This window comes from Sinocyclocheilus grahami, unplaced genomic scaffold (genome assembly GCF_001515645.1).
Source record: "Sinocyclocheilus grahami isolate Dianchi unplaced genomic scaffold, SAMN03320097.WGS_v1.1 scaffold1121.1, whole genome shotgun sequence".
Classification (NCBI taxonomy): domain Eukaryota; kingdom Metazoa; phylum Chordata; class Actinopteri; order Cypriniformes; family Cyprinidae; genus Sinocyclocheilus; species Sinocyclocheilus grahami.
In genome coordinates, this window is record NW_015506300.1 from 208,349 (window position 1) to 217,147 (window position 8,799).

Here is an 8,799-nt window from a genome sequence, read left to right on the forward strand (position 1 = left end):
TCCATCCGTCTATCCATCTGTCCATCCGTCTATCCTTCTATCCATCCGTCTATCCATCTGTCCATCCGTCTATCCTTCTATCCATCCGTCTATCCATCTGTCCATCCGTCTATCCATCTATCCATCCGTCTATCCATCCATCTATCCATATGTCTGTCTATCGATCAATCACAATGAAGACTAATTCATTTTCACCATGTATGTAGCGTTTCTTATTTATTGTAGTTTTTGTCGTATTGCTTGCAGTTAGTTTCTTATCCTTATTTCATCACTGACTGTTTATTTATCTTTAGTGAGCTTGAGTTTGTTGTTTTTTTTCTCTTTTTAAGCTTGTATTAGTTTGATATTGACATTGGTGACAAGGATTATGAAAATGATATGGTATCAAAGATTTTAATATCATAAAAACCTTTTTAAAAGAAAAAAACTATATTGTGATATATATCGTTATCGTGATATAAAATTAGTCATATCGTGATATAAGATTTCGGTCATATCGCCCACCCATAATCAAAGCTGTATTTTCAGCATCATTCCTCCAGTCTTCAGTGTCACATGATCTTCAGAAATCAGTATAATATGCTGATCTGCTGCTCGAGAAACATTTCTGATTATTAGCAATGTTGAACACAGATTTGCTGCACGATATTTCTGTGGAAACCGTGATACATTTGTTTTTTCAGGATTCACAGATGGATAGAAAGTTTAAAAGAACAGCATTTATTTGAAATATAAATCTTTTGTAACATCATAAATGTCTTGACTCTCACTTTTGATAAATTTTTACGCTCTTGATAAATCCTACTGACCCTAAATATTTTACATGGTCGAAGATGCTGCTGAAACAGTACTTTCTGTCAGTGTTTTTTCTGGATTTGTATCAGTGTGTGTTGCACTTTAACCACTGAACTGTGTGTTTGTGTGTGTGTTTCAGGTCGGTATTGTCTTGCATTACTCGTCTCTGTCCACGATGCTCTGGTTGGGCGTCACGGCACGAAACATCTACAAACAGGTGACCAAAAAACCACAGCAGCCGCAGAACGGAGACCACGCGCCGCCTCACCCCGCCAGATCACCCATGCTGAGGTACGACCCATCCAGCTTTACTCCAGGTTGTTCTCTGGTTTATGACACTTGGGGCCAGTTTTACTAAACAGGGCGAATTAGCTCGAGAGCGCAATTCCAAAACAGCGCTGATGGGAGGGAAAATTTCTGCAGGTGTTTTACTAACAACGCGCAAATTAAAGAACACAAAACATCTCATTTACATATTGACCAACGCAATATACCAAGTGCAGCACAAATTAGTGTAGTCGCAAATAAAGAAGTAAAGAAGCCACAGTACGTTGAAAAGAAGTTTGAATTCAAAATAACATGTCTTGGCAAACAATATATGTTCGGATAATGTGTTCTTTCTGGCATTCAAAATAAATTAATACATGTTGGAAAAAACTTATTTTCTGCCGTGCCTCCTCCTAGCAACAACACATGCAGCCATTTCAAGTGCAAAATAGTATAAGGCATGCTTTTTTGGACGTTAAATAATGGCGCACATACTAGTAATTTGACCATCGCAAACGTTAGTAAAACGCATCAGCCCGATCTCACGGCAATTCGTACATATTTTACGAGGTGGCTAATTCGTACGACCTCACTCGTACAAATTCATACAATTTTGACTAAATCGTATATGTATTTTACGAGTTGCACAATTCGTATGAATTTGTACGAATAACCTACACCTAACCCCGCCCCTAAACCTGCCCGTCACTGGTGTCTAGACACGTCGTACAAAATCGTACGAGTGAGGTCGTACGAATTAGCCACCTCGTAAAATATGTACGAATTGGCCGTGAGATAGCGTTGGATTAATTTGAATACTCTCCTCCCATAAATTGTGTCTGAAAGGGAAACTCCTACAAATGCATTTTCAATAAGGTCAGGCGCAAAAATAACTGGGTCCACGCCTTTTCAGAGCTAATTCATCACTGTGCATCTTTAGTAAATCCTGACGTTACTGTTTTAACGCCAAAAGATGGTTTGTGCTTGCGCAGGCTGTTAGTGAAACTGGCCCTTACAGTGGTTTATTCCTTTTCTAATACGATGGAGAGCGCATGTAAACACTCGATCGGATTGAAAACCGAAACCGAAATGACTGCGCAGAAGCAACACAGCAGTCTATATGTAATATTTATCCAGAAATGGATAATATTAATTCTGCTCTTTAGTGTAAGAGTATGGTTATTATGTGCAAACAGTGGGAAACTCTATATTTGTGCAGTGTGCGCGTGTAAAAAAAAAAAAATCAATTCTGATTTGAAGCTGGTGACATATAAACGCGCACATCAACCCGATCACTTTATTTAGCGCTCATGTAAACACTACATTCAGATTCATAAAATCGGAATGAATTCAGTCCGATTGAAGCTAAAATTGTGCATGTAAACCAATCCAGTGAAGATCCCGCCGGTAAACATGAGAGACCTTCATTTTAACCTGTGTCAAGCCTATAAGCCCAATCAGTCTGTGTTCAGCTGCGGTTTAACATGTGAATTAACCTCCCGCAGAGCGTATTAATGTACGATCACAGAACAGCTTGTGCCTAAATCAATGTGTGCTGAATATAGTCTTCATCTTCGCTCTGGGCGTGTGGAAGCTACCGTTTATACCGCGGTAAATCTGTCACTGACTAGTTTTATAGAAACATTAAGCACAGATTCCATGTTTTACAGTTAAGTGTTGAGTTTAGCTGTTTGCAGATGTTGATCACACAGCATTCTAGGTAATTAAAGGGGTCATATGATGCTTTTTTAAAGATCATTATTTTGTGTATTTGGTGTAACAGAATATGTTGACATGCTTTAATGTTCAAAAATCGCATTATTTTTCAAATACTGTACATTATTGTAGGTCCTCTATGCCCCGCCTCTCTCAAACGCTTCGTTTTCTACAAAGCCCTCCTGCCGACAAGCGCAGTCTGCTCTGATTGGCCAGCTGACACAGTGCATTGTGATTGGCCGAACACCACAAGCACGCGTCGGAAATGTAACGCCTCTTACCATAATCGCCAGCTTCATCTTTCAAAATAAATGTAAAGACAGAGCCCGAAAGGGGAACAGAGTCACGTGACAGACACAGTGATGAAGCTGGTATGTGTTTGTGATGTGACCCCCCTCTCTCTCTCACTCTCTCTCTCGCTCTCTCGCGCTCTCTCTCTTTCTCTCGCACTCTCTCTCTTTCTCTCTCTCTCACTCTCTCTCGCGCTCTCTCTCTTTCTCTCGCACTCTCTCTCTTTTCAGTTTCGAGTTTTTTTATCGTGCTCTCTCTCTCTCTCTCACTCTCTCGCGCTCTCTCTCTCGTGCTCTCTCTCTCTCTCTCACTCGCTCGCATTTGAACAGTCAATAGCAAATACTTAAACTAATAACAAAACAGTAGCTGATTCAGAAGCGCCAGATTGTCATAGCAAAGTCAGAATGACCTCCTCTCCTAGGTTCACGAAACGGTCGTCCATAAAATGCGTTGCTGTTCTGTTGTAAGTCATCTTAAAGATTCCTAAATGCATCTACTTCCGGAAGACCAAATAAAGTGCTTTTGCTTTCACAAATATTGCAAATATGTCCACATAGTGAGGTAGATATGTGGGGGCGTGTTAGAACGAGCCGTTTTAGGGGGGCGTGGCAGAGTCTTAACTGTGATGAAGAATATCTCTTTGGTTTTGAGACTTTAGTCTTTGCATCTTCAGGGATCTTATCTATGCACTCAGCTTGTGACACTCCAAAGAGAAAGAACAACTTGAAATCGCATCATATGACCTCTTTAACAATTTAGTGGTATATACTCTGTCTGTTTTATAATAGTTCTAATTTTTGTATTTTTCATTTTCATTTTGTTTAAAATTTTATTAGTTTTGTTGTTTTTCATTTTTATTCGTTTTTTTGTTGTTGTTGTTGATGTAGTTGTTTTATTAATATTTCACATGTTTTATTATTAATTTTAATTTCAGTTATTTTAGTACATCAAGTTAAACTAAATTAAAGTGAGTGTGAATTGGTTTGACAGCTAGCTGAAATAACTTTTAAATGTTAATTACTTACAATTATAGCTTTTAAAATATTGTATATTTTATATAGTATTTTAAAGTTTATTTTAGTATTATTTAATATTTTTATTAGTTAGCTTTTTTGTTGTTGATGTTGTAGTTGTCATTTTTAAATATGTCAATATAGTTTTTATTAATTTCAGTTTCGAGTTTTTTTATTTTATTTTTTTTATTTTTTATATTTATATATGATATTTCATTTAAGGTGACATTTATTTTAATATGTATGTGTTTTAATGTGTGCGTGTGCGTGTGTGTGCATATACACACTACATCTTCAAAATAAGTGTAAGATGTTTAAGGTATAAATGTCACGCATATGTATAATATACAATTATTTTATAAAATATATACACATATGTGTGTGCATACACATACACACACAGGACTTTTCGCCATACTATAGCATAGTGAAGGCAGAACTAACATGTTCCTCAGTTTTTGTGTGTGTGTGCGTGTTTTCTGAGTTTAACGCAGCTTCGTTCAGCTTGTCTGCTTGTTCGTGGTTTTTAATCTGGGATTTTTAGTAGTTCTGAGTGGAGTGCTTGGGTTTGATTGTGCTGAAACTAGGGCACATGAAAGCCGAGCGCAGACACTGTGTTCTCTGTCAGAAACGCTGTGGCCTGTAAGACGTGAGTCAGACGCTGAGAGCGAGATCTTTAGCCAATCTTCAGTCCTCTGACGCGAGGAGAAACTCCATTTACACCCCAATTCACCCTCTTTTCTCCAAACTAATTTGGTTTTTAATCAAAGGATTAGACAGTTTCATGTACATTGCACACTAGTATTCTGTGCTTGTAGAAGAAGTGCATACTGTGCATACTGCAGACAATAGTGTATTAAATAAGAGTAGTATGCTATTCTGAACGTAGAGCCCTGAAATGGATCAATAGCTCAGTAATGTTGTTTCTCGTCTGTGATGTGCACTTTCACCGGATTGATTGAAACGTGTTTCTTTTCAGAGCGATTCTGCTGTTTGACTGCAAGCGGCATGATTGTTTTTCATTTATCTGTCTTCAGAATAATTCTCTCACGCTTCGAGCCTCCTGCGGTTTGTTTTATTTCTTGATTGTTGGTTGGATCAGCACATCTATTTCACGCTCTCGTCTCTCTCTCAGCCGCAGACAGTTTTCTTATTGCATTTGGGTTTTTAGTCCAATGTAGCTTCATGTTGCAGCCTCATTTAAAGGCTTATGGAACATCATTTAATTTACAATTACTTGTTGTTTATTACATCCTAGTCACATTAGGTTTGTGCTTTAAGGCAAGACACTACAGGTGAATAGGATTATTATATTATGCGTTGTTTAAAAATGTTATAACTGAAATGTTGTTTAAATAAGCACTCATTTGCATAAACTTCCAAAAACAGAAATCTGAACGTTCAGCTTATATTTTTTTTATTTTATTGCCATATTTGATTTAAAGGTTTTTACAGAAGGGATTTTGGATTTCTCATTTTATCACTTCATAAATCAGAAAATACTGTCAACATACAGAAAACAAATACATTCTGTCCGTGTTTTAAGAGAATTAAATGTTGTATAAAATCAGAATGTTATATGAGCAAAACTCTCTATAAAAGCCATCAGAATATAGACAGGAATAAAACTGTAAGTTTTGGTGTATGTAAGTGTTGCTGTGGTGGAGAACCTCATTTTGAGAAATTAAAGATATGTATTGTAATTGAAATCTACGGATGCAAACAGATAAAGTGCAGTAATAAAAATCAAGCAAATTATATATGAACAAACCCTTCAGTAAAAACCTTCAGAATATAGATAGGAGTAAAACTGTAAATGTTGTTGTATGTAGGAGCTGCTGAAATGGAGAAAAAACTCTTTAAAGATATATACTTTAGCTTAAATCTACAGACGAAATGGATAAGTGCAATAAAATCAACACTTAAAAGTGCATTTTGGTTGGTTTCTTTCCACTAGTCTGAAATAATACAAGTTATGAAAACCCTGATCGATGCATGAAAAAAACAAAACAATGCTTTTGCCTATAGCGTCTTGCATTTTACATTTGAAATGCATTTGAAATACTTCAAAATACTTTAAATGCTTTTTAAATGCATCCAAAACAAAACAAAAACTACAATAATACAGCAGCAATAATACAGTGTGTTACGGCTACCTGCAGTTTGTGTTTCCGCTATTATAGTCCCCATCAGATCCTGTGTAAACACTGCAGGTATAATGAAGGTCGCAGACGCAGCGGTGCATCTGTAATTTAACTGAGCTGAGAGTCACGCCGCACCTTCATTTTGTTTCAACATCAGCTAAAGTGCTGATATCTGATTGCATGAGTTGTTTGCGCTGTAATAAGGCCATCTGTATGGAACAGTTTGACCCACTCATGCCAATTTGTGGGACTGGTGGTGATCATGATCCTGGAGCTCATTCCTCTTCTTACGTCATGGTTTTTGCCTTATTGCACCGTTTTCATCCACATGATCCCAGTGGCAAGTATTGTGTGTATTTCTGTGAAAGTGCTAATGTTTCTCATGCTTTTAGTGGCTGAACGTCTGTTATAGTTGGATGATTAAGCAGCTCTGGTTTAGCGTTTCTTGTCATTCTTGTTGTTTTGCTCCATATAAACAATTCTTTACAGATAGTTGCATCACATCTGTGTATTAGATGAAAGAGTAATATTTGTACAGTAAGGTTGAATTTGTTAACATTAGTTTTTAATGTTAATTTCAACTTTTACCAATACATTATTAAAATCAAATGTTGTATCTGTTAATATTTTTTTAATGGATCTGAGCTGACATGAGCTAACAATGAACAGCTGATGTGACAAATGTATTTATCATTGTTAGTCAATATCAGTTAATGAATTAACCATCATTAACTAATAGGACCTTATTTTAAAGTGTTCCCAAAATTACCACAGCATGTGGTTTTATCACTCTCGTCTCATTTGAACACAAGCCATAAAGTCATAGATATAAAGTCACAAAATGACCATTTTTATCACTTTTATTAATGGCAAAATATGTCATAAGTGATTCACCCTTTAAGATGTGCTGCAGTAGAAATACTTTTATTCAGCAGGGATGCATTAAATTGATCAAAAGTGTCAGTAAAGACATTTATAACATTACCAAAGATTTATATTTCAAATAAATGCTGTTCTTTTAACTTTCTGCGATATATTTAGTAGTAGCTTATCTTATACAGTATATCTAGTGGTGACTGTCCGTTGATGTACATATGGCAGAAATGTACAGTAAAATTCAGTTAAAGATGTAATCAATTATTATATGATGCAATCAAACTTATAGCAAAATGTGGTAGTTCTGTATGTTGTTTCAGGGTTGGCATCATCTGAGGTCCTCTGAGGGGTTGCATCATCTCTTCTCAGGTGTTCTGGATCCAGACTGAAGCTTCTGTAAATCCTAGTTACCACGGGATGTTAATCCCAGCAGAAACAGAGAAACACATAGAGACATAATTAGCGTAGCTGCTGTTCCAACCAAGCAACATTGATTTGTTTAACCCAAACTAAAGAATAATAATGTGCATTTGATCAGATATAACTGCAGTAAAAGATTATGAGATGCATTATTTGAGTGCTTGGCCAAAGAGATGTGTCTTTAATCTAGATTTAAACCGAGAGAGTGTGTCTGAACCCCGAACGTTATCAGGAAGGCTATTCCAGAGTTTGGGAGCCAAATGTGAAAAAGCTCTACCTCCTTTAGTGGACTTTGCTATCCTAGGAACTACCAAAAGTCCTAAGAGAAAAATAATTAAATTTATATTTTGACCTCCCTATTCGGGGAACAGACACAGTCTTTATAGATTGTACAGCGCAAGTACTTCTATCATTTAAGTGGGTAGAACAAAAGTCATCAGGGCAGTTATTTGAGAATTACTAGTCATATGGAGCGAAGCGTCCTGGAGATTTTGTCCGACAGGAGTTCTGCTCCGACTCTGCTGGGATGCAGGTAAGCCTGGGCGATAAAACGGTATCGATATTTATCGACGGTACACCTTCTTCGATAACGATAAAAAAACGTTTTCAATATAACGCACGCTATAGGCACGTGCTATGAGTGACGCAGACCGCACACACAAACACGAACACATGCTGAATTGAGTGCTGTGCCTGACATAGTGAATAAAAAAATTATATTAGTCGAATTTAAAATAAACATTTGCATTTGAATGTTAGGTGTGCATCAGGGAGCGTCACGTTGTTGCATTTTAATGTTTTGTTAGTCTAGCCCACGAGATGTGCCGCTGTTGTGTTATGCATTCAAAATATTAGAGAAATATAGAAGCTCAATGCGGAGAATATCTTGATTAGTTGAAAACCGAAACTAAGCTATTCACTGAGATTTTTAGACGGACAAATAGGACTGCTGCACTCGCGTCTCACACAAGAGATGTAGCCATGTGAATTTAAAACAGTTTACACTTGTAGAAAAAAACGTCGCGAATTTGTGGAGGTTTATTCCCTTTTCACTGCGTCTCTTATGTTTTTAAATGCAATCTGTGTGAATGGCGCTTCGGCTCTTTGGACTAAGCAATGCATAAATACATGATGCTGTTTTGTTCATAATTGTTTATGCAATTTACGAAATTATATTTGATTTATACGAGTTAATTTAGACGTAATGCAAGTTTTGTTTATAGACAGTTATTTCTTTGCGTTGACAATTTAAATGTGCTGCATTATTTTGCTCATTG

The 8,799-nt window shown here is 36.7% G+C and overlaps 1 protein-coding gene across 1 annotated transcript in view; it reads left to right on the top strand.

The window, feature by feature from the left end:
- Window positions 1–8,799, top strand: part of LOC107567015 (adhesion G protein-coupled receptor A1-like) — an 84,711-nt gene that overhangs the window by 68,581 nt on the left and 7,331 nt on the right. The window lies entirely within an intron of this gene.